This window comes from Mchenga conophoros, linkage group LG23 (genome assembly GCF_057382185.1).
Source record: "Mchenga conophoros isolate Kocher_MC1m ecotype Shallow Benthic linkage group LG23, M_conophoros_male_GT1.1, whole genome shotgun sequence".
Taxonomy (NCBI): domain Eukaryota; kingdom Metazoa; phylum Chordata; class Actinopteri; order Cichliformes; family Cichlidae; genus Mchenga; species Mchenga conophoros.
Genome location: NC_140547.1, coordinates 35,083,665 through 35,109,788, shown reverse-complemented (window position 1 = coordinate 35,109,788; position 26,124 = coordinate 35,083,665). Strand labels below are relative to the sequence as shown.

General features: G+C 40.1%; 1 protein-coding gene across 2 annotated transcripts in view; it reads left to right on the top strand.

Annotated features, from left to right (window-relative positions):
- Positions 1-26,124, top strand: part of LOC146547732 (gamma-aminobutyric acid receptor subunit gamma-3-like) — a 182,646-nt gene that overhangs the window by 33,489 nt on the left and 123,033 nt on the right. The gene's annotated exons all lie outside the window — the stretch shown is intronic.

Here is a 26,124-nt window from a genome sequence, read left to right as displayed (position 1 = left end):
TTTTAAAGAGTACTCGACTTGTTATTCTTTGGGACAAGGAAGGTGGTTCTCAAGCTGAATCTTTGAGGTACACTTGGGTGAAAGGTCTGTAACACCTGCTCACCAAAAAGACAAATCTTTTCATCATTGCCCCAGTCATGTGGTAAATATCCAGAAACAGACTCCCTCATCTGTTTTGGGGGGATTATGATGTGCTGGCGCAGTGGCTTAAGAATCCCACATAACACCAAAAAATCAGCACGCAATAAGCATATGCATATGCCAAAGATGGACTTCTGGGTCTGAAAAGTGAAGCCAAAAGTTTAAACCTGCATTCTTTCTAATGATCAGTAGGGGGCGACCTCTCTGGTTACAAAGAAAAGTTTTATGAGGAAACTATGAATTCATGATCTCTCTTCTACGTTTAATTTCTACTGAATAGAAGGTGCTGTTTGTTTCATAACTTATTGTACCTATTAAGTCAAAATAGAAGATGCAGAGTTTGCATTAGGGTGGACCTAGCTTATGATTCACAACCCCCTACCACCTTTCATCATCACACCTTGGTTTCCAAACATTAGGACAAGCTGAAGGCTTCATTACCGGACTCAATGATATCACAGTAGTCAAGTATTTTATATCCAGTCTATGCTAAATCTCCATCCTGTCTCGTGATTGGTTGGAAGGACTTAGACTGGAAGGGACGAAAGCTGTCGGAGGACGGTTGTTGTATTTTCCAATTCTGAATTTTTTTTTCGATTTTATATTTAAAATAGCTTCAAGCAGATGAGCTCCATGTGTATTAAAAAAGGACCTAGCTGTCATGATGTCACCCACTGACTTTGGTTTCACCATTTAAAGCCTCACAGTGGCTGCTGGAGTGTTAATATTTTGGCAGCAAAGTTACAAACCAAAGGACATTTGGGTCAGTTTAGTCAGAAACGCCCTAAATTGGTCGTTTTCTCTTTGAAAATTGACCCAAGGTTCTGTCTAGGTACTGTCTAGGTATGCTGAATTTCAAAGCGAACAACTGAAGCAACTACCAATGGCAGTGAAGAATTTCTTTGAGTGACATGGTGATGACCTGGTAGTAAATACATCAGAAGGCTGCTCAGGAACGCAGAGTCTGCAAGCCAAGCGACCAGCTATCAGCTTCAAAAAGATGTGCGATGAGCATCCAGGGTGGATGCGTCAACAATATCCACTCTCATCCAATGAAATCTATTGCTGTGCTCCATTTTTGCTCTTTTTGACTGAGCTGCTAATTAAATGCTGAGCATATTTTATTAATATTGATATCCATATCATGACATGTATTGTCATCTGCCGTGGAATATTGTGAGTGGGACATTGTGTCGCCATGGTGATGTCTACCAGTGTGTTGACAGGCATTGTGATCATTATAAGTTCTACTTACAGATAAAATGATCTCTTCGATTTTGTTGCATTTTAAAGATTAAATGAACAAATTAATATATTTGTTTCAAAATCTGTACGTCTTTATTGGATCAAAATACAGAGCTACTTTCCAAGCGAACACAAGTGCACTGACAGAAATATTTGCAAATTAATGCAGTTACTTGTGCTTTTTTTTCTTTTGTTTGGTAAACACACACTGTCCGAGGTGGAAAGCATAAGACCTTGACCAGGAATTTAACTTAAAATATTTAATTCTTGTGCAAAGAAAGGTAGTGGAACTTGGTGAAACCTTGCCTTTCATTCCTTCAGCGTTCCAGAGTTAATGAGAAACCACAAAGGAATGGCCAAGCAATCATGTAGAGCTTTAAAGCGCTGGACTGATACCAAAGTGAAGTGCATTAGGTGGTAATAAGACCAAGCTAGGCTTGGATCATGGCTGACACATTTCCCATCCCTGTGAGCTCCAACCATTAAATCGATTTCCATCTGAGTCTCCCATGTCCACTCCACTCCAGCCAAAGCTCCGCCGGTTAGCCAGGGATTTGGGAGGTGTGGACAGACTTTTAAAACATAGAAGGAGACAAGAGGGGGAGCTTGAACCTGTGCGGTCTGTACTTCCAGTTAAGGCCAGTTTATTTAGCAGAACTGCTATGTATGCAAAGTATTGGTATAACTTAAACTAGGTGAGGAAAAACAAAACATTTTAATTCACAGAAATAAAAATAAAAACTAGACTTTGGTGGAAAAAAGAATGGAAGTATCAAGTAACAATATTGTGTACTCACAAAAATTAAAAATAAATATAAAGTTTTCATATTTATGTATCTGGTCACATTTGATGATCTAACCTGTCTAATTGGGCTTTGGTACATTATTTTATAGAGACATGAGGATGTCTTCATGAAGTGTTCATATTGTAATCCCCATTCTGATGTTCTTACATTTTGTCCCTGAAAAACTATGTTGTTGTTGTTTTTATTTCCTTATTCCAACATCCCTGTTAGAAAACTGACACTAAAACTAATGACTAATCTAAAATGAATGATCCCACTCTGAACTGTGATGAAAATAAATCTTCAAAAAAATGAATCAATCAGGAAAAACACAACTGTAATGAAGCTTATGCATAAGTTCAATAAGGAAGATCTATAGTCTCACATCTGTCTGCTTCCCAGGTGTTTGGCAAACACTTTCACTTTCCTGCACTATCAAGCCTTTTGCTGACATCACAGGTCTAGTCCAATCATCTTTTTGTCTGCCTTCTTCACTTAAAACTCACTGCTCATCTGTCATTTTCCCATGCAGATGTCTTTGTGCAACCCACTCCTCCCCATCTTCACCTCTCCTATGTTACTCAGGCTCAATCCAAGCCTCCATCTTCATCTCCACCATCAGCATCTAGACTCCACAGGGTCCTGCCCTGATTCCTATCACCACTGGAATTCTGTTTTGCTGTTATGAGAAGATAGAATTAAGCAAAACAGCTTAATTCAATTTTGTATATCAATAAATCTTGTTCAGTTCCTTTAAATTCAGTTCAATTCAACAACAATTGCCTCAGGGTGCTTCATACTGTAAAGTAAAAACCCTCCAATAATACAAAGAAAGCAGAGAAAACCCCAACAATCATATGACCCGTTTTGCAATCGTTTTGGCAACAGTGGGAAGGAAAAAGTCCCTTTTAACGGGAAGAAACCTCCAGCAGAATCAGGTTCAGGGAGGGACAACCATCTGACGCGACCGGTTATTCCTTCTAATGAGCTCTCTTTATTGAAATACCTGTAAGGTTGACCACTGAAAAAATAAAAGTACTTTGTTTCTAAAGCCTTTCTAGGGCCTCCAATATTATTGTGGTTAGCACTTTTCCATGCGAAGCAAAAGGTTGCTGGTTTGATTCCAGCTACTAGCAGAAATCCCCTTTGGGGTTGCATCCTGAAGGGGATTTAGTATAAAACGTTGTAAAGTCAAACATGCAGAGTAACTCTTTGTGGCAAGAGACAAGCCAAAAGTAGCCTTTTTAAATTTACTCTGGTCAAATGCCTTTGTTAGTTTTAAAAGAGTTTATGGAGTATTTAAAATGCAACTTTAAAATAATAGAACAGGTTATATACTAACTTTTATTTCCACTGTTCTAATTTTTACAAAATTATTTGTCATTTGTTCTCCACAGCAGTTCAATCAAATACCCATAAAAGCCTTAAAATGCCTATATGTAACAAAGAAAGAAAAAAAATTATAATAATAATAGAGAATAATGACACAGAATGGCTGTATTTTTCACAGTAATCAAAATAGAAGCTTATACTAAAGTTTAAACACATGGCTGGCTTTTCAGAAGTCTTTCTTCTGAGTTCATTACTTACATCCAACATCAGGTAGCCTATATAATGAATCCATCCGTCAATGAGAGTCTCCGATGTAGGGGGGTTGCATGTTTTTTCTTGTATATCATACGCTATATGGACACGAGTACTGATACGCTTACGCAGTCCCCCTTACAGGAGCTGCTCGGAAAGTAAATCTGTGCTACGAAGCTTCTGGTGCACAGTTTTAATGTCGATCTTAATACCAGAGGTGGTTTGGATCTCTGTAATGACTGAGTCAGCAGAGTGGTGGAGACTTTTATGCACTATGCGCCTGAACACTCAATGATTCCACTCTGTAACTTTACTCGATCTGCCACTTTGTGGCTGAGTTCCTGTGATTGCTAAATACTTCCACTTAGGGTTAAGGTGTACAACTTACAAGTGATCATGGAATATCTAGAAGAGATGAGATTTTACAAACTGACTTGTTACAGTGCTACGCTCGAATTCAGTGAGGTCTTTAGAATGATGCATGGTTAGGTACTTGATTTAAACACCAGTGACACTGAAACTGAAAACACCTGAATTCAAACTCACCTAAATTTGACAACAACTAACAGACGTCAAAGGGGGAAACAGTTATGTGGTCCAATACTTTCGTCTATATAGGGCATTTCTAAAATATACATCACAATGTGATCTAACAGCACTGTGGACATGTCCTCTTCGCTTGAGAGATGTGGGGCCTTGTTTGTAAAGTTTACAGCTTAATAGTTATTTAGTCCTTTTATCGAGATTTTACGAGGATAGATTCCCATGACAACATAGAGGAAAAGGCTATAAATATCAAAATACCCAGCAAAACCTAGCCATCTGGAAAGTTGAGACTCAGTGATAGACTTTCATTATTTTGAAGCAACCATGTTACGTATAATTTCCCTGAAAACAGCTGCACAGTAAAGTTTTAATGTGAAAGGCTGCCCGGCATGGCTGCCATCAATAACATTAACCATCCTCACCACAGGGACCTCAAACTCTCTAAATTCACAATGTGTCTCCTCTAAAAGTTAAGGGCTGTTTGCACCACCTCACAAAACCTGCATTTGTTATGCATTTAATCATGAAAGGCAAAAGACTTAAACAATGATCATTTAATTATGACAGTAAGTTAATATAACAGATACAGTTTAATATAGGCATTTTAAATCTTCCATGAGATTTCAGTAAAGCTAAAGGAATAAGCTGGATGTTTTTAAACACTTAACCTCACCAGAGACACATGCGCTGTCTTTTCTGGAAGTCTGAAAGTGCTAAACACATCCCATACACTCCTTTTGTTTGGTTCCCGGTATGTTCCATTGTTGTGCTTTCACGCGGGGAGCCGAGTAATGCATAATTCATTGTTTACCTGATGGACACAAAGTCGAATTAAATCAGTACAGTGTCTCCAGCTGTGACGAGCGTCTCTGGTTTTTGCTTCTTCGTGTTAAAGTAACAAAGTTGGTCGTGGGAAAGTTGCGCTGGCGCTTACTGAGAACTGAACTCTTTGACCGATCTCATGTCAGTTTAGCAAGACAGCGTGTACACTTGTGACTACATCTGATATTCCAGTGTTCTTACCCCCCCCCCCCCCCAAAAAGAGGGGAGATTATAGCATTAGACTGTTTTGGCTGTCGTCCAAGGCCTATTAGCATAATTCTAAATTTATTCTGTGTGTCGTGTGATTAACCTGAGTGGGGACACAAAGCCCTCCATTTGCATCTATTTGCACCATAATCTTCAAATTGTGTGAACAAAGTCATAATGACTCTATGAGTCACCTCAATTCACTAAATAATTAAGGCAATAAATGAATGATAGACTACTCATTTACAAGCAACAGGAGATGAATTTTATTATTTAGGTATTCGTAGAAATGTAATTTGGGGGTTAATTCACGAAACACCCGCTTCTTTGTATGATGCTTCTTTCTATTGCCTGGTGGCGATTCATAAACAGTAAAATCTTACCCTTTGCTTGGTTCTCATTAAACTGAAGGAAGCTGAAAGAAGAACCCTTCCCCCACCCGCACTTCCTTCCAAGATCTATAATATTTGGTTCAGGGAGCTGAGTACAATCTCCACAGTACAGTGTGTGCTCGCTCAGTCTCCCACACACCCACACACAATTACACTGGACTTGCACACACACCTACAAAGCTGGGCGATATCTGTCTAAGGGGAAAGTCTTTTTATTAGGGAGTAAATGAGGTTTTTTTCCCACCCCTTATTTATGCATTCATAAAGGGAATATATGAGTTTTTACCAATCCACAAAACACCTGATGTCATCTTTTATCTCTGTCTGCTGAAATGAACGAGTTTATGTAAGACGTTTGCTAGCCAAGCCTCTCCAAGGGTCAGTCGATGAAGCTGCACACTTCAATTTAAATTATATTTGGAAGATTTGTGTCAGCAATACCCTGCTTTAAATTCATTAAATGGTAAATGGCCTGTATTTATATAGCGCTTTACTAGTCCCTAAGGACCCCAAAGCACTTTACATATCCAGTCATCCACCCATTCACACACACATTCACACACTGGTGATGGCAAGCTACATTGTAGCCACAGCCACCCTGGGGCGCACTGACAGAGGCGAGGCTGCCGAACACTGGCACCACCGGGCCCTCTGACCACCACCAGTAGGCAACGGGTGAAGTGTCTTGCCCAAGGACACAACAGCCAAGACTGTCCAAGCCGGCGCTCGAACCAGCAACCTTCCGATTACAAGGCGAACTCCCAACTCTTGAGCCACAATCACCCCATTAATGTGTACTTATAGCTAGGAGTCCAGTGCAGCCCCAGTTCTGCTGGATGACAAAGGTAAATAGGAGATCAGACAAGAGAAAGGAGGTGTAGGAGCTTTGCTTTTATTTAACAGCATGAGGCATGCGAAGTTTAACTTTTTTTTAACTTGTTTATGTTTCCTAAAATTTTAGACCTTCTAGATTAACAGATTTCATTTCTCTACCTTTATTTTCTGTGAATTTTTAACTTAAAAATATCAGACTTCTTCTTTAAATGTTATGTTTAATAACAATGCAAACAGATAAAAAAAAGTAGCATGTTCATAAATAACATGAGCTTTCAAATAAAAACACAGGTGAATCAGTCACAATTCACACAGCATTACCATCACAGGCTAAAGAAAAGTTGGAAAAGTTGGAAAAGTTGCCAGCATCTCCATGGGGGCAAATTTCGCAGGTTGACCGGCCAGGCTTCACCCCCTGAGGGTTGTGGCTGCGATGAGAGAGGCTTGCTGAGAAGGTTTGCTTGACAATTTTGGGGCAGAACAGAGTGTTGGTTGTTAAATTGCTGGTTATACATCAGAAATACATTCAAACTACCTTTCTCTGGGCTTAGTCTTGAGAGATAGTGCAGACAATGAAGGTAAGATAAATGCTAGAAATATTGGAAACTCTGGTTGTTCTTGATTGCATCATTGTTTGCCTACTTTTGTTGCATCTTTGGCTGTGTTTCTGTGTTCTGTCACATATTTACAAAAAGAAAAACACAGAAATGTAGTACAGTACAATATGAAGACAATAGCTCATTTAGGCATTGTTTAATGGTCTGCCGCATGGTTTTGCACTTTTTGTTAAAGGTAGTTGTTTCTGAGTTTATGAAACAGATTCAGTGAGAAAATCTAAGCGTTATTTGCATGTGGACACTTTATCAATTCTCTGCCTGCTTAAACTCTAATGGTCTTTTGACTTTCTTCTCTCTCTTTACTTGTACATCAAGGTCTTACTCCGAGTCTGGTAGCTGGCTTGAATACAATGCCTGCGGCTTTATATTTTTATTTTTTATTTTTTGTGCTGATTCGCAAAAAAGCATTATGTTTTAATACTGGCTCCTACTGCTTATTTCGATACTGGCTATACGCTGTATTTGTTATATTTCTAGCCATTATATATAATTCTTGCTTATTTAAGGTAAACGTATTTTGGAAGTACACATTTCACCTCGAACTAAGGAGATTGATAACACTTTTATCTCCAAATGCAGAAAATGAAGATTCCACCACTAGTTATAAGTAGCTTAGCTTAGCCCAGGGCACCAATGGTACCACTCAGCTTTCTAGTAGACACATGGTATCAATTTGAAAATTCTACACTGCCTTGTTCGCAAGCTATTGCATTCACAAGATTTTCGGAAAACTTGACCTCTGACCTTGAGGTTTAGGTCACTGAGATTTGGACTTACCCGAGATTTTCAGTAGATACACCGAAGGTATCAATATCGAAGTCCTGTTATCTCATTCACGAAAGTGGCTGTCCATGTTGCCTAGCAGGGTTACAACAATATCCCATTCCACTTTTATGGCCGTTGAGTAAAAAACGATTAAAACAGCATAGGTTTAACAAAATTCAGCACTTCCAACGTTTAAATCATGACTCACTTATGTAGTCCATGTAAAACATAAAACAACACATAACAGATTTATGTAATGCTTTCTTCTTTGGTCCAGTGCTTGCTTTTTGCCTAGGAAGTTCAGATAGCCAACAAATGGTCAAATTTACAGTAGCACAAACTGGCTTTGGCATTAAAAAAGTACTGAATCACTCTTTGTGACAAGATTGCATGTAAGAGGTTATTGAACTTGCCATGTTCAATAAGTGCTTAAAGGTTTTTTTTTCTCATGATACAAAATGCAGGGAGGAGAATATTTAAATCAAGCATGCAAACTGATTAACTAATGTTTGCGACATGCAATTTACTGCTAATTGCGCATAGAAGAAAAGCAGGTCTTATTGTTTGGGCTCGATATTAAAATGAACTGACTGCAGCTGTGTTTAGAAAACAGCAACTTGTGTAATAACCTGTAAAACTAACCACACATATGAGTGCTATTTGAGGATTATGTTTACACTCTGTTTTACCCCGCATAGCATATCTGACCCTAACAGTCCAATACATTAGTGAGTTTTTGAAGCTATTTTTCAGGACTAGCTAAGTGCGATACATCAGTTTTGGTTTGTTAGCTTGTTTGGTTTTTTTGGGCAAGGGTTTTTTTTCCTCTTAAAATTCTACGAATCAGTACAGCTTTTTCTTTTTAGTGAAGATAAAGGAAGGTAGGAGCTGGAATATACTGAACTTAATTTTTTTTATTAAAGTTATTTCAATAGGGTATTGCAATGATTTGTCAAACTATGTGTGTTGACAGGTTTTCATATAAAACATGGTTCCAACTCAATAAAAGTGCTGTGCTTAAATCTGTATCTTGCAGATTTACACACAGAAACCAGATCTCCCACAAGACTTCTTTCTAAGGAGCATCAAATCTGTCAAATTAGGCAGGACTCACATCCTATACATCATCTTTGATAACTCAGCTGCTCTGAACTTACAGTATCTGCCAGAGGTGAAACTGTCAACTGATGCTTTTTTCCCCTTCTTTTTTTATTTGAATGGTAGAATTTAGCCATAAACATAAACAAAGCCTGTGCATGAAGGACAACCGTTTCCCAGTAGTCGGGTGATTGCAGCTGCTGTCCCTCTCAGCAGTGCAGATGGCTCGCTGCAGCTTGTCCTTGGAGTGGGGAGCTGCTGAAATGTTACAGATGTGGGTCAAATAGCATTTGGCAATCATTTTTAGACTCTACTTCTTCCTGCTTGCAAGAACCAGATGGCTGCTGTTCATCATGTGCAGCAAGCCGCTTTAGTCATTTAAAAATTTCTTTAAGGCAAAAAATGGTCTCACTGGTGGAGTTTAAACCCCATCAGGAACAACCAGTTTGATGATATCTGTTTTCAGATTTCAAAGCTAAAAACTGTGGTGAGTGGTTTCAGGGTGTGGCCAACGCGTCTGTGTTGATATAAATTAAAAGAGTCAACCATTCAGTGCTCATTTTACTAGCCAATCACTGTGCCCCAGGGCAGCTGTGGCTACAATGTAGCCTGCCATCACCAGTGTGTGAATGTGTGTGTGAATGGGTGAATGACTGAATGTAGTGTAAAGCGCTTTGGGGTCCTTAGGGACTAAGTAAAGCGCTATACAAATACAGGCCATTTACAGGCCATTTTAACTGGCTGGGAAAAATCAAACTCTTTCTTTTTCCTTCTCTGTAACCTTAATCCAGGTGTTTCTGCTGTCTGTTTCCATGGTTACAGCAGGAACAGCCAGTAAGAGGAGGCATCATGTTAAAAATTTGCCAAAATGTAAATAAATAGGTTATAGGATGAAAACCCTGAGGCATTGTCACCTTTAGTCACATTTCTTCACAAAATCTTGACCACTGCTCACAGGTGTTACTTTCACCCAGTGAGCACATTTCAACGCCTGGCACCTTTGTTGAATACGTCACTTGGCAGTAAATGAGAAACTAAGCATCGGAGGTTAGGGTTAAAACAAAATCATGACAATCTTATTTTCCTCTGGACTCCAACTTCATGTTCTGCCTCTCTAAAAACACCTTTATTTAAGCTGAGCTCCAAGGATTGGCTTTAGGATTGTTGCTAGACATATAGCTTCAGAATAAAGGCTGATGACGAAGGGCTTTGTTCTATATGCAAAAGAAGAGGTACCACACACTTACGTCAACAATATTTTTTAAGACACTTGACTTGTTAGGAAAGCTATACCTGGGTTTGTCATTGGGCATATGTGTCTTGATGTAATTAAAAGCAAAACTGCAAATCTTCATTTCAAATAATTTTTGAAAAAATAAGACCTACAGGTGTGCACGCGTGTGTTTTTCCTAGTTCTCAAGTTACGCAACTGTTCTCATCCAGACAGAGGAAAACTTGAAATGGAGAGAGCTGAGGTTGGCCCAGACATTTGGCTCAAGTGCTAAGTAAATAAATCCATTATCTAACAAATTGACTCGACTCATTTCATTAAGACTCGGTTTAGAGAGCTTTTAAAAAAAAAAAAAAATCGATATGACTTAATTCCTTTAGCTCTGTTTTTGTTTTCTGATGCTCCTGTTTGACATTTTTTGGTCATCGAGATTTTTTTGCGTGCTTTTGTATGTGTTATGGAGATTTGCTGTTTTGCAGTGAGTGGTGCGGTGCTGTGTGGGTGCTGAGAAGCGCTGGAAAAGACAGACCAAAGAAGTTTTTTCTCCATCGGAGCTGCAGCTGTTATATACACAAATATTAGGTGGTGCTGTGAGAGTTTGAGATTTAATACTACATGCACATTACATGTTATTTAATTGTGGGTTCCTGCTGAGAAATGTCCAAACCAAACTTAGAGTCTATTAACTGTAAAATCTTTTTTTAAAAAGCTATGCCTATTAACTTGTGTGCCCTTTAAATTTGTTTATGTTATAGTTTTTGTAAAATTATGAATATAGACTCTCTACCTCCCTTCACTCCATTTAGAGTTAATTTGCCGAAAAGAGCTGACTGACAACATTAGTGCATTAAAAAATGTTATCAGACATTCATTAGCATTTAAGAGAATTCTTTTTGTTACAGTAAACACAAAATATGATGTCGTGATAGCCATAATCAACACATACTGGGAGTCAAACTCCAAAAATTGTTACTTCAGTCCTCCTCTGACAGCATCATCTTCCCAGATGGTTCAGTCCAGTACCATCTGGAAAGATGTCCTTGGAAACTGTTTGTAAAAAGGGCATACGGTTTCAAAAAAACACACCACACATGATCAGATGAACCATCTGTCTGTAACCCTTTGTAATAACCATTACTCATACACTAATAAACTGAAAACTGAGGACTAAACTTTACTAAATAGTTTACTAATAAAAAGCAGTGGGAAGAACACTAACAGTTTGTGTCATTTTTTTAATTCTAACAACAATAGATAAGGTTTCATTTTGATGACATTTATATGGTTTTATTTTTTATTATATTTTAGTTTGTATTTTTTGAGTGTTCTCAGAGCCAGTCCTCAATCCCAGTTTGTTGTTTCAAAGCTGCTGGGATCTGAAAGATACCCACAAGGGTTTGATTAGTATTGGTAATGCATGTGTTATAGTGATGTGTCGGTCACGAACGAAACGACTCGTAGAGCCGGATCTTTGAAGTGAACAACGCGAGCCGTGAGCTTTTGTTTTTGTTTTCTTTCTCTCACCCTCTCTCTCGCACTATTTTTCCGCTTCACTCAGCACGCGAGCCTTGTGCTTTACGCTGGGAAGAGGGGGGAGGGGCGGTAGTTACACTTGCAGTAGCACAGGACCAGAGCGGGAGGGAGAGAGAGAGAAAGAGAGCCAGGGACTCAACGTCACATTAGAAAAGTATAGTAATCATCCACAACTATTTTCAGTTGCGGATGATAAAGGATTTATTCATGCAGGCCCATATGACAGAGAATGTGCATCTTCTTTTTGTTTTCATATTTTTTCATATTTATATTTAATTGTGTTGTGATTTGCAGTGTTTTGTGTTGTTTCACTTTAAATTTGTAAGGAAAAAGCTGAAAATTTAAATAGTTAAAAGTTAAAATGTAAATAGTTGGTTTTTGTATTATATGATTTATTTATTACATTTTATGTGGAGTGAATAAATAAAAGTATATTGACGGTGGCCCATAGAGACAAAGGACGTACAAACTCCAAAACAATTAAAAACTCCATAGAACGTACAAAACACAACAGAAGTGCTCCAGGATGCTAGGGGCAGTGTTAGGCTTTTGTTACCTAGTGGCTACACAAGCCAGGAAGTACCAATGACCGGATTTGGTGTGAGGTAGTAACAGGTAAATGAACATTTGTTTAAATTATTTGAATATATATGAGTGCCTGTGTATAAATACACAAACAATACACATATGCTTTCAATTATGTAATTTAAGTGATCTAGGTAGCTGTTTTGGAAGTTCAGTTAACGCTAGAAATGTGCTTTTTGGAGTTTGTAGTGCTTTGTCTCTAGGGGCCACCGTATATATTTATATATAAACATATATAAATAAAACCACAGGTTTGTTTTTTTTCTACATTAGTAATTCCTTTTGTGCATAATTTTATATTATTGTTAATAATAAGTTAATTAAAGCAACAAAACAACCTGAAGAGCCAGTTGGGAGTCGAAAGAGCCAGTTCTCTAAAAAGAGCCGGAAATCCCATCACTAATGTGTTACAGCAATTCTGAGAACAGCCTCACTGCTGTTGTATTTTAACCCAATCTGCTATCGTTTCCCAGACCTAACAAAGCAGTTTTGTGCCTGAACCTAGCCAAACAACTAACCACAGTAAAAGTACAGTGAACATAAACATAAATAGTTAAAAAGTTAAACTTAACATTAACCTTGGCTTCCAAGTTTCCAGTGGGGTTATTTACACTGTAGCCACCCCATCTGAATTAAGTGACCATTATTTTTTTATAACAAGTAGTTATTAAACATGGCTCTAAAATTTGCAGGCTGAAGTACTGTAAAAGTTAGCAAGCACTCAGGGCAAACCAAGGCAACTTTATATTGTTTTTGTGATTTGGTGCTATATAAATAAATATGAACTAAACTGATTAGAATTGATTAGATTCCATTCCTCTAATGTCACATGTAAAAACAACCACCTTGGCCACTGTTCTTAACAGGGTTTTGTTTCACTAGAACTACTGTTTCGCTACAGCGTATACTTACAGGATAGATTCTCGTGTAAGCTTGTTAATCTTCCAAGATGTACCTCAAAAGGTAAAGTGTTCTTTTCTGCTGATTACACTTTGTTTTCTAATCAACATGCTTTGCTCCAAAGTGGAGAAAGAAAAAGCAAAAGGTAACCTCTGCAACGTCTGCCCTTGTGTTGACACGCTTCAGTCAATCTGTAATGCCAAAAGGGTGTTTTGAGATTCTACCAACAAGGACTACGTGGCCTAGTTATGATTACCACAAAGGAGCTGACACCACAGGGCTGACACAAATACTCCTCTTGTCACCTCTTATTTACATGAGTTCCATTATGACGAGTGTGGCTATATATTACACTAACAATAAAAGATCATTACAAACGTCAAAGCAGAAATGTACAAACAGCGATTTATTTTTATATTCAAATTACACGTTTCACTATTGTATTAGTTTTTTGTTTTTTTTAAAGAACACTCATGTGTAGTTTTAAAAATGATAGGGGCACAGAGTAGAAAATGCAAGACAGGTTGATTTGATAGTTACTAATCTTTACTCTAAATAAGAGCATTAATGATTTCCATATTACATCTGGACTAGATAATTAGCTGAAGCCTTTCAAATTTGAACAACTAATAATTGAGATTCTATTTATTAAAACTAGTTAAGTTTTAGAAAACTATCTTCACGGTATGCAGTAAAAAGTAAAAACTTTGCTGGAAATATATTCAGTTTATTTTTTTGTTGTTTCACTGACATAAATTGCCCATTTGAACCCAAGCTAAAGGTAATGTTAGCAGTAAAGCTTCACACAGTAATGGTGAAACAGAGGTCATGCATGAAATGATCTGTGATCGGCGTGGATGACACGGGCTGTTCCAGTGCAGCATCGAGTATTGAGTGATGGATTACAGTGTGTGCATACTACTCTGTAATTGGCATTTACTGGGTGACCTATAACTGATTAATTAACTGTTGGTCTTACGTGGTTTCTGGACTACTTTGAAATTTTAAACCTCATTTAAAATGATTATCAATGCAAGCTTTTCTTGCAGCTTATACTTAAAAGGAAATGATAATGACAATAATTGTAATAATTTAAAATAACACACACACTGGCTTAAAATAAGAAACATTTCAAGTTTTGCTGACCTTCCGATCCACCCTGACCACCTCCCTACATATGCTTTGTTTCTCCTGTAGTTGTTGCTCCAGCCACCAGAGGGCACTGTGACAATTAAATCATCAAATGTTACCTCAAGCGAATAGCTAGAAAATATTGTGGATCACTTTTAGGAGAAAGGACACACTCAGTTATTTAAAAGCACATTTTCAAGGTCAGATGATGATGAGGCTCCTTGGAAATGCATTTGACAGCCCACGGAGGCCTGCCATATTTCCATTGCAGTGCTCCTTGGATACTGAACATATGGGAGTTGAATGGTCAGCTGGGATATGCACGCTTGCATGTACACACAAGAGTGTTTGCTGTGGTTGACAATCCGCGATGCATTTGTCATGCCAGCCAGGCCAAGCAGGCATAAAAGCCCTTTCTTCTTAATCGAGCCCCACAGGGTAACTGGGTAATACAGATGGGGCCTGTCATGCTCTTCTAAAAAGCAACACAAGGAGGAGGATGAGCAACATGAAGTGGAAGAAGAAATCATCTGGCCTGTGTGGATCACGTTTCTCGATTAAGAGGAGAAAACTGGGTTGGTAGATTCGAATAGATAGGTAGCTGTTGTACTTTCTTTCCATATTAATAAGAACATGGTTCTTCTGAACTTCATTTTTCTCTGTGGGGGGATTAAAGAGGGCAAAGAAGCTCTGACTATAGAAAAAAGAACAGCGTCATGATTATAAATGCACCATCGCACATAAATCTGCCGTGCGTTATTTGGTCATACGTCAGGTCAGCTCATGTTTTGCGAGGCTGTGCTTGTTCGAAGGCTCACTCTCACTTTCAAAGGGAGGAAAAATAAATGATTGAAGGGGGGGGGGGGGGGGGGGGGGGCTGGAAGCACTGTAATGTAGCTCTTTCCTTTTTCCAGTGATAAAGAATACTTTACTTGTCTATGTCAAGCATATCTTATGGAGAGTCTCAGTGTTGCTGTCTGCCATGATCAGCCACTGTGGTGTAAATTAAGGACAATTCCCGTGAGGTTGTCACACTTGCTTAGTTGTAATAGATCAGCTTCCCACCCAGTGCTCCCCTTCCCCCGTTTCCTCTGTAAATGGATCTCACAGGAGGGACAGTGATGCTCACCAACACCTTGATTACCTCCAGGTGTTTCTCCCTCACAGTCCAAAGACATGCAGATCACTCTGGCTGCAGGGTACAGTACATGGCCCAGAGGTTTAAACGTTTTTATTTCTGTTTTTGTCTGCTGGTGGCACACTGGCAGCATCTCCTGAAGGGCTTTCCCACTATATGCTGGAGTACTCTCTTGTTACTCTGAATTAACAATGAATACATTGTGGTTATGTATTGTCTTGTACACCTTCAGTGCCAGCTTCCTCCAAATGGACAATAAAGATTTGATTCTAAGCCTGAACTTGGGCTCAATGCCCAGTAAAGGTGCCAAAAAAAAAATTCAAAAGAAGCCCTCTGGGGACTTGAAAATGATTAAAAGCAAAAGATTAACATAAATACTTCTCCTCGAAGCACACGTATCTATGTGGCCAAAATATTGTCTTCCACCAAAGAGATAATGCCATCTAGCACCGCTTCCAGTTACTTTCTATTGAACCCAGCAGCTGTAAATGTGTGTGGTAAGCCACTGAGGGATGGTACCTTATTGACTTATTGTGTACAGAGCATGCTGTGAGTTTTACAGAAAAGAGAGCCTGACTAAGCATCTTAATGAGCAAATCAGCTCTTTGTTAACAGGAAAGAGGCACATGGACCAGGCAAAAAACATGTCATTTCATGATTTTGTGTGGTGAAAGGCTCCTGTGTCTTACTGCGATTTTCCTGGACATCTTCAACTTCTGGACTCCTTTTGGCTAAAGGGGTATTTGAATTTTTCCTTTGAACTGAGCAAATATATCAAAGATGCAGTACACAGGAGATATATCTTAAGAGAATCCCTTTCATGCTAGGGTTCGAAATATTTATCATGAACATTACACGTTTTCAGTAACAGTATATAAAAAAAAAAAGGATTTAAAAAGTCAAACAAAAGGTGGGTGGGCTTGAGTAGGTTTGCCTCCAAGCAGTCCTTTGGCCCTTTTAAGATGTTTACATTGGCTGTAAACAACGCTAGATGGTAGGAAAAAACTCATGATGAAGCTCTGGTTTTAGAGACAACTGTTTTTTAATTTAAATGGCAACAACAGCAGCCTGATTATAACTGGGGGGGATAACAAAATTAATAGTTCTTACCACCATTTTAATGATATATCAGTAATGAAGCTCAGAGCTGCAATGGGTACCTGCACCGTAGCAGCGAGCATAAATGGACGAAGCTGAGTGATGATGTCACTGAATGAAATTTTAACCTCCTATGACCTGGCGTCCACATATGTGGATATCACATTTTGGGATGTCTAGACCAAAATAATAAATTCTGTTCTACAAGGTCCTGATATATACTTACGAGGACATCATACTGCCACTGTTCTATCGAAATTTTAAACACGTCCTCATATGTCAATCTAATTTTTCTCAGAAACAAAAAACAGGTAAAAAAAACAAAACAACTAAATCTGGAAATTCATTGTTTTCGGAGGTTAAAGGGTACCAGTGGTGGCTGAGGTCATGGTGCTATGGAAAAATATTAGAGAAAATAATATTAGAGAAAATAACCTTGGCACTTTCTTTCTTCCATTTGTCCCCCTTCTCCAGCACTTAACAAGTTGTTTTAAATTCAACAAGTGCTTAGCAGGATCTGACACTTGGAGTGGGTGATCAAAGTTTTCATAAGCTCATCAGTGAAATGATCAAATCTGTAGGTTTCTACTGAATTACTATGGAGAAATACTACCAAACAGGATGTTTTGGAAAAAATATTATGGCCGCATACCATGGAGCACTGGAACAGAAATCCCCCACAGTGATCCAACTCCCTCCCAAAAGGCTGCCGGGTTGGAGAGGTCAGATCCTGAAACACCGGAGATGTGGTAGGTGGTGTTTTTTGGAGCAGATGCATAAGCAGGTGTGGAAGTTTCAGATGAGGGAGCAGAAATCAACGTAGCATGGATAGAGTGAATCATGTTAAACATTTGCTTAAGGCACTGATTGGTAACACTCCTGCTGCTCACACAGAAAGCAGAGCCTGATCATGTTGGCCATGCAGCGTGCCTTGTTCAGACAGAGCTGTGCAAAGTCCATATGGCCAGATTGTTCTGTCATAGCCAAGTAAGGCAGTAATGGAGAGCTCTCTAAAGTAAGACCAAGAACTGACAGTACGCAGCTTAAAGGATCTATTAACAGGAAACTCAAGGTATACCTAGAGCCTTACCAACAGGGATTCGGGGGTCATGTAAATAGGCAAACGGACTGATTCTTATATAGCACTATTCTCCTCTCCTGGAACACTCAAAGCACTTTATACAACATGTCACATTCACACAATCACTTTCTTCTATGGTTTTTCAGTGCTTCTCAAGCTAACATTCACACACATTCATACTTGAATGGATGCATTGGACAGCAACTTGGGGTTAGTATCTTGCCTAGACTGGGGGAGCTGGGGGACCAGGGATCGAACCACTAACCGTCCAATAGATGACCTGCTCTACCTCCTGACCTACAGCCTCCCCAAGGGTCATGACTCAGGGGCCACTGTCTATCAGAAAAGAGAGGGGAATTACTCTGTGTGGTTTGAGGAATAGAAGCCTTAATGGGTCCATTAGATTTTCTAGAACAAAAGGGGTGGAAAGGTGTTTTTTCAGTGGACGTGGACCAGCTAGGAGGTAACAGGTGTTCCTGGTCCCAAAAAGTTGATTTCGTTCATCTGGAAGTAGCATTTACAGTGGGAGAAACGTTTCATCACTCTTCCAAGTGACTTTTTCAGTCTCAGCTGAATGCAAATTTCCCTGATCTTATGAACAGTACACTTGTGTAATGACTGAAACTAGCACCACTGATGAACAGTGAGGAGTGAGGTCAACCTTTCAGTGACCACTGATCAATGGTCAGTGGTCCATTGAAGGAATGCTTTTCAGAGACAGAGAAACCGGCAAATCACAAAGAAACACAGGACTCAAATGAAAACCGGATAACTGCAAACAGTCTGGTGGAAAGTGGAGCTTGAACTAATCGCTAAATGGTCACCAAATTTCTGATTATAATCAGATGCATTGGCTAAAGGACCAGAAAGCAGAAGTTTCCACCAGCAGGTGGAGCCCATGGCAGAACCTGCCCATCCGCAGCTGAAAACAAAAACATTACAGAGGGAAAGAAAACAGAGGAACCCTTGACCAGCCCAGGATCATGACATTCAGAGAGTAAATGACAAGTTTTTGCAGACACATTGGTGACTTTCATCCAAACTATGGGTGACTGTGGCAACAAGCTGCCAGTGACCAAAGCAATCACAATGAGATGTTTGGTGCAGCTCCCTCTCTTTGTCACCTAGCAATTAAAAGCACCCACTTGCCAACTGATTAGAGAACACATGTTTTTACACAAAAAATACACATTTTGGCAACAAGAGGGTGCCAGCAGATCTTGGACTGGTCTTTAGCCCTTTGTGACTTAGGCCTAACGTGCTCATAATGATGCCCTTAAAATTCAGCAGAGCAAATGTTAATCACGCTCATCATCTTGGCTTAGCGTGAGATACTATCACCATCTGCTTATCTGAAAAGCAGCAGTAAAGATGCACTCTAGCTGAGACCTATTGGAATGTCCTTGGTTAAAGCTCACACAAAATGAAAGTAGGGGCCATAAATGAAGAACATAAAACCTCTGAAACAAAATCTTACTTAATTGTTGAGGACAGCAGGTGACAGTTGTCGCAGACATTCGTTAACATGGTTAGTTATGCTGAAGGTCAGGAAATCAGATTCATTTAGGTGTATCCACTGGAAACCATGAATGCCTCCATTAAAAAACTGCCAATCTATCTAATAGGTGGTGAGGTATTTCCTCTGCAAATGAACAGTTTGAAATCCTACTAGATACAAAACAAGGGTATAACAAAAGATGAGTTGATGCATCATCTGTATAAAATTTGTATATATATCAAACGCTTCAGCACTATAATACAGTGGTGAAACTGAGCACTCCTGTAGATAAATAGAGTCAAGATATAATCGCAGAAAACATTTTCCTTGGTGTAGTAAGCTGAATTGCAGACCTCACCGAAATCTTGCTAATTTCAAAAAGTGCAACTGGCTTGTTGTCCCGCATTGTCCAGTTGGTGGAGCAGAACATGCTCTTGGACTTGAATCAACGCCTCTCGGCAGACCTTCGCCGGCTCAAACTGTTTGCGTCAGCGGGACGGTGCAGCAGGTCCCCCGGGGACAAAACACACAGATGTGCACATATTTACACACCCACATGTACTTGAATCTCTGCTACTCATATCAGCATCACGGAGCACACCAAAACCATATGACTGTGAAGAGGCTGATGATTTAACAACAGAGAAAGTCTTAAGCATCAACGAACCATAATGGAGAAAAGAGCTGAAAGTAATGTAGGCCGCGGGTTCATTAAGTGGTTCGTTCTGCAACATGTGACAACTTACATTATTAGATTACATGCAAACTGCCATCCGCTTAGTGCTCTTAATTGATAGTGTGGCTGTCTGTGGATATATAAAAAAGAGTGAAAAGAAAAGCTTCCAATTACTGCCCACTGCTTTAACTTAAGACTTTCTCCTCACTTGTCTTTTTAATCAGCTGGGGAGATTTAGCCTGAAATATATTTTCTTTGTCAGCATCAGCCTGCTTCATTTTCTTTCTGTCTCAGACAATCACACCTTGAAGCTGCTCACTGAAAAAAAAAAGATATTCTTGGATAGTGAGCAGTATAGCTAATCAGGGATGGGGGTTAAGCAGTGTGCTTAAAGGCACTTTTTTCTTATGGAAAGAACTGGTATAAATGTGGAAAGATCAAATATCATTTTTGGACTTTTACAGTCAACAACACACTGAACCTGACTTCTAATATTCACAGCAGCAGTGGTTCAGTGTAACATTGGAAACGTTAAATACCTGTGTACCACAGTGAAAATATGGGTTGCAATATAATGTTTTTTCTTGCTTATAGTTAATGTCAAATGCTTCAAATATATTTATGAAGCATGCTGTTTACATAACCAAAAACTAAACAAGCAGATGCTTTGACTCATGTCAAAGTTGCAGTTTCCATGAGCTTAGCTCCAGCAAACCCAAAATGACTTGAATCCATAACAGCTGTCAGCACTTTTATGTTTTACAGTTACTAAAGTCTGGTATTTAGAATAAAGTCAAAAATATTTATTTCTTATAAAGTTTCAAATATATATATATTTTAACTTTCCTGATTTAAATTCAAAGTCAGTTTCTACAGTAGTAAACACTGACTTCATTATCCATCTGTGCCAAATCAAATATGCGGATCCATCCACAGCGGTGACCCTGTGGGAAATAAGAGAGCAGCTGAAAGCACTGCAGTCCTGGGCATGGATGTTTACCACAGCTATATAAAGGGGGTGACCTTTCTTGTGTACCAAATATGGCAGTGATGACAAGATGTTAAATTGCACAATAGATTGAGGCAAATGTGTGAATTATTTAACAGAGAGAATTCCCGAACAAAAGGAAAACAAACTTTTAAAAAAATATGAGTAAAACATGAAACTGCTTCTCAAATTATGGTTGAGCCTCTAAAAATTGGGAGGCGGTGTATAAAAACTACAGTAATTCCTAAATGGTGAATGCAATAATTTATTTAAACCCACTGTATTTAAAGCTGAAAATCTCCACTGTTATGGTGTTTAAAATAAATAGATTTTTTTTTTAAAATTGTGCATTTATTCAAATATTTAGGTACCCAACTGTGGATATTAAGAGATTAGTTTGTGTACTGCTGAAAATGAAGTAGTAGGCATTAAAAGCATGTTTTGATTGTTTCATATTTTATATTCTTTATATTCAGAAATGTTTGAACTATGTGAGAATATGATGAGGACAACATCTGTGCCAAACATAGAATTCAAGAAGCGTCTAAAGTAAGAGTACAGACGCATTTCAAACTGTCCCACGTTTCAACAGATGCACGACTGAGATTCTGACAACCACACGATTCATCATAAAAACAACGTGATACCCATTTATAGGTTCAGGTACAGGATACTAAATATGGCTGAAAGAGTTTGTCTGACATTTTTTAAGTTTACAGTTCAATTCAGTTTTATTTATATAGTGCCAAATCACAACAAAGGAGTTTTTCCTTCCCACTTGACAGTGGGAAGGAAAAACTCCTTTGTTGCAGGAAGAAACCTGCTTTAGAGCCAGGCTCAGGGAGGGGCAGCCATCTGCTGTGACTAGTTGGGAGTCGAGATGGACTATTCAAGGAAATGTTAGTTTCCTTAAGACCTACTAAAGGAATTGCATGATGTTTTTTTTTCTTTTTCGTTATTGGATAGTGGATTAGTGAAGATTATACAGGAAAGCGACGAAAGAGCACTGGAAGACAGCAGCAAAGGGCTGAGGGTAAGCTCTGTTTTAGGCATATAGCCATATGGTTCAACCAGTGTACTAAACTGGTGTCCAACATTGCGTGATTATCTGCTTGAAGCCACAATCTGTGCATATGGACAATTAAACGTCAGCTTTAATAGAACAGGCACACTTTGCTCTGTCAGTTCAGTTCTCTAATGTACTGACCTCAGAACAGCTTTCCCTTGTTCTCTCGCTGCACTTCAATGCTGCGGTCTGATAATGTGAAACACTGCAACTTTAGCCATTATTCTACTCTCACCAGGGAAATGGCTGCTGTAAGATAACACAGTGCCAGCAGACCGAGCGCAAAATGGATATAAATAATAAATGTGAGTAAAAGGAGTACAAATATGTATAAGGCATTAATTAACAGTGATAAACCGTACCAGTGATTGATGCTGGACTGTGTTACGATACCTTTCAGATATCCTGCTCATGCATTCAGTGTAAAATACTCAAAGCCAAACATTGAGCTGAATGAGCACTTTGCAGCTACTATATTGTTTGGGCCACAGGTGAAAGTACAAGTCACAGCTGTGAGCATTAAGCACCTGATACATGCTTATTATGAACTGATTTCCTTTGGTTCGCTTAATATGTTTACAGCATTAAAGTGCATTATATCAGTGACGATGTGAAGGCTAACCTTTTTACTACCTTTTTCATACTGAAACCACAAGCACTGCTCATCTTTACAATAATAGCTCCTTAATGTATCGACACATGAATCATTGCTCTGCTTGCTTTTTTGTTCCCAGCTAATAACTCCCCTCCCTACACTGCCTTGTGAACACTCACAAACCCCTGATTTGTGGCCATTAACAGCTGTTTTATAGGCTGTAAATCAGTATATGCCAGAGCCAGATTAATCTGCCAGTGATTCCAAAATATGAAGCTACTATTGGATACCTCACAACACTAAACACGTTTCCTTTTTTTGTCAAATGGCAAGAAACCCACTACTGCACATGTCAAATGATGATTTGTTGGTCCATTAATCAACTGATAATCATTTGTGAACAATTTTGATAACTCATTATGGTTTTTTTTGCTAGCTTCTCCGACCTCCATGATAGTGACGATTTCATATGTTAAATTCCCTGGAACATTTCAATAATGTTTTAATTAAAAAGCACTGATACATTCTTAAAGATAAATCATGATCATGATCTTCCAAACAGAAAAGACAAAAGAGATGAAGGATTCCTCACAGTTTGTGTGTTTATTCAGCAGTGCAAATGTCGCGCACGGTTGGGTTTATGATTTACTAAATTGTGGTATGCAAACCTTTTTACTTTTGGTGTGAGTGAAATATGCATAAAAAGACTTTCAAAATGATTTTCCCACCCTCTGCCCCTCTTTCGTATGACTGCCACACTTAATGTTACTGGGCTACAGCACTGATAATCTTACAATACCCAGTAAGAATGGATAGGACCAGTGATGGAACCTAATTTACTCAAGCACCTAAAGTACAGTTTTAATGTACTTTTTCATTATTTAAACATTTCTATGTTATACTGCTTTCTAATTGATGTGAATATTGTATTTTTGTAATATAACACTATTAAAAAAAAAAACTTTATTTTCTGATTTTAAAATATAAATCAACTAATATATAATGATTCTGTATTATTATGGGCAAAGCTACCTAGCAGTAAAAAGGTAACTTAGTCATCCTTATCTGCAACATTAAAAGTTATATATACATTAATAAATTACTAATTAGACTTTAATAATGAAATATATACAATAGAGTACTTTAACTGCATTCACTGGGCCCTCTTTAGGTACACCTATTCAACTGCTTATTAGTGCAAATAAATCAGCCAATTAAATGGCAGCAACTCAGCGCATTTAGGCATGTAGGTCCGCATGTACAATATGAATCCTCCACAGATCAAACCTTTAATCTAAGGAGCTTGGAAAGAAAGTGACCGGACTTCTTTAAGGCATTTCTGCTCTCATCTGAGAAGCTTTTTCAGTTCCAAGACCAAATGGTGGACAGTTCCAGGTCCCACTATAGTGGGTAAGCAACCCTGTTAAGGGATTAAATATCCCTCTTCCCACCCCTTAAAAAAACAAAAATATAGATCCACACTGCTTGTACCAGCAATACAGGCAAGTGTGGGGGATAGGGACACAGACTCATGAATAGATGGACATGTCATAAACTAATATTCATCATGCATGATGTCAACTCAAAATGATTTCTTGAACATGGCAATGGCTTCAGTGTTCTCAAATGGCCTCCACAGTTACCAGATCTCAGTCCAGAAGAGTAGTTTTGTGATCTGGAGGAAGGGTAGATGAAATGAGAAGAAGCTAATTTAAAATATTCACAATACACACACACACACACACACACACACACACACACACACACACACACATATATATATATATATATATATATATATATATATATATATTAGGGGTGGGGGAAAAATCGATACTGTGTAGTATCGTGATATTTTGTTTGCTAATAATGTATCAATACAGGGACAGCAGAAATCGATATTTTGTTACAAAAAAAGTTTTTGTGCTCTGACTTCAGAGCATGTTTGTCACGGTGCGGCATGGCACACCGTGGAAGGAGTGGGGAAGGAGGACCCAGGCGCGGTGCTCTACGTATAGACAGTGTTTATTTACAGAGGGTGATATCAAACAACAATAAATCCCCGTGTTTCTCCCCAGACTCCCGTGTCGTGTCCTCCAAGTGCTCTCTGCTCCCGTGTCTGCACTCCCGGTGCTCGCTGCTCCTTAAGCCTTCCACGCTCCTCCTGCGGGAAACAATAGCGGCAGCAGTCAGGACACTGAACAATGGCAGGCATACACTACACGACCAAAACCTAAACTGGGTAACTAACGTGGAGTCCCAAGCAATGATTCCGCGTCGGTGGGAGCTCCAAGACTCTCTTAAGTAGCTCCCCCGACGAGGCCTGATCAGCAGCAGGTGTGTGGCTTCGGGTGTGGCCAGTCCCCTTGCAGGGCCACACCCTCCAGGCCTGACGCCGCCTATAAGCAAGTGCTCAGCCACCCACACACACATATACACAAGCACAGGGAAGGGGGAGCAACACCAAAATACACAACAATAATAATAATAATAATATAATACATGACTGCTCAGGGATCCTGGGTCGCCCAGTCCCAGGACCCTGACAGTACCCCCCCTCTAAAGGTCGGCTCCCGACGACCCCAAAACCAAAACAAAAAAAACAGCACAACCAACCCAGGGCGGGCGGCGGGGGGGAACCAGGACGGAGGGCCAGAATCAAAACAAGCAAAAACAACCAAAGGAAACAACCCCCCCAAGGTCACTGTCCCAGAGACCGACCGCGCATCCAGCAGCGGAGCAACAAAAAGAAAAAACGCCACAAAACAGTCTCAGGCGGCCCATCAACATAACAAAAGAGTTCAGGGGGCCTACCTCGAGTCCAAAGGCGGCGACATTGCCGCTCCGGCGGACGGCCACGGGTCCGGCAGCAGCAGCAAAACAGTTCCGGGGGCCTGCCACAGCTCCAGTGGCGGCGGCACTGCTGCCCCTCCGGTGGCGAGTCCCGGGTCCAGTAACGGCGGCGCTGCTCCCCAGGCGGCCTGCCCGGGATCCAGTGGCGGTGGCGGCGCTGCTGCTCCTCCGGCGGCCTGCCCCGGGTCCAACGGCGGCGGCGCTGCTCCCCAGGCAGCCTGCCCGGGATCCAGTGGCGGTGGCGGCGCTGCTGCCCCTCCGGCGGCCTGTCCCGGGTCCGACGACGGCGGCGCTGCTCCCCAGGCGGCCTGCCCCGAATCCAGTGGCGGCGGCGCAGCTCCGGTGAACAACGGCGAGGTATGGTACAAGGCCGATGACACGCCGGTCGCTGACGCGCCGGTCGCTGACGCAGACGCGCTGGGCGTAGCTGGCGTGGAGGGCGCACTAGACGCGATGATCCGTCTGACTTGCCGACCTCCAGTTCAGGCTGAGCGGGTCTCTCCGGACCTCCGAGCTCCTCCGGTGGCAGCGCGGGCTCCACAGGCTCGCCGAGCTCCTCCGGCACGCCGAACTACTCCCGCTCCGGCTCGCTGAGCCCCTCAGCTGGCGGTGCGGGCTCCTCCGGCTCGCTGAGCCCCTCCGGCTCACTGAGCTCCACCAGCTCGCTGAGCTCCTCAGCTGGCGGTGCGGGCTCCTCCAGCTCGCTGAGCTCCTC